The following is a 1,528-nucleotide window of genomic DNA, read 5'->3' on the forward strand; positions in this document are numbered from 1 at the left end:
ATAATGGTCCTATGCAGTATTTCTCCTTTTGTGACTGACTAATTTCACTCAGCATAATGTCCTCAAGGTTCATCCATGTTATGCGGTGGCTTGCAGCTTCCATGTTATTCTTCAATGTAGCATAGTATTCCATTGTGTGTATGTACCAAAGTTTGTTTATCCATTCTTCCATTGATGGGAACTTCTTTTTGCCATTGTAAATAGTGCTGCTATAAACATTGGTGTGCATATATCTACTTGTGTTACAGCTCATATTTCTTGTGGATAAATACCAAGTAGAGGAATTGCTGCATCATAAGGTATTTCTATTCCCTTCTGAGGAAGAGCCATATTGATTTCCAGAAAGGTTGGATCATTTTGCAATCCCACCAGCAATGCAGGAGCGTCCCAGTCTCTTCACTTTCTCACCATTATTTATTGTCCTCTACTTTTTTGATTTTTGCTGTTATTGCTGGTGTGAGATGATAGCTCATTGTTGTTTTGAGTTGCATCTCTCTAATGGCTAGTGCCACCACTCATCTGTCAGTTTGTCATACTGTGGTGAGTTGCTGTGATTCTGAAAATTATGCCACCAGTATTTTAAATACCAGCGTAGTGGTTACGAATCGGGGTGCTAACCTCAGGGTCAGCAGTTTGAAACTATCAGCTGTTCCATGGAAGAAAGATGAGACTTTCTGCTCCCATAAAGATTTACAGCTTCAGAAACCCTGTACAGGGTCGCTATGAGTTGGAATCGACTCCATGGTACTTAACAGCAACAACAAAGGTCATCCATGGTGTACAGGTTTCAGATGAGCTTCCAGACAAAGACAAACTAGGAAGAAGTAGTGACGAATTACTTCTGAATATTTAGTCACTGAAAACCTTATGAATAGCAGAGAAACACTGTCAGATATAGTGCTGGAAAATGAGTCCCTCAGGTTGGAAGGCACTCAAAATGCGACTGGGGAAGAGCTGCCTCCTCAAAGTAGAGTGCACCGTAATGATGTGAATGAAGTAAAGCCCAGGGAGTAAAGCCCCTGGGACCTTCATTTGCTGATGGAGCACAACTCAAAATGAAGAGAAACAGCAATAAGCATCCATTGAAAATTGGAACATGGAATGTACAAAATATGAATCTGGGAAAATTGGAAGTTGTCAAAAATGAAATGGAATGCATAAACATTGATACTTTAGGCATTAGTGAGCTGAAATGGACTGGTATTGGCCATTTTGAATCTGATGACCACATGGTTTACTATGCCAGAAATGACAAATTGAAGAGGAATGGTGTTGCATTCATTGTCAAAAAGAACATATCCAGATCAGTTATGAGGTACAATGCTGCCTGTGATAAGATAATATCCATGTGTCTACAGGAAAGCCCAGTTAATACCACTATTGTTCAAATTTAAGCACCAACCACTAAAATCAGTGAAGATGAAATATAAGAATTCTACCAACTTCTTCAATCTGAAATCGATCAAACATGCAATCAAGATGTATTGATCATTACTGGTGATTGGAATGCAAAGGTTGGGAGCAAAGA

The sequence above is a fragment of the Chrysochloris asiatica genome, unplaced genomic scaffold (genome assembly GCF_000296735.1).
Source record: "Chrysochloris asiatica unplaced genomic scaffold, ChrAsi1.0 scaffold00008, whole genome shotgun sequence".
Lineage (NCBI taxonomy): Eukaryota > Metazoa > Chordata > Mammalia > Afrosoricida > Chrysochloridae > Chrysochloris > Chrysochloris asiatica.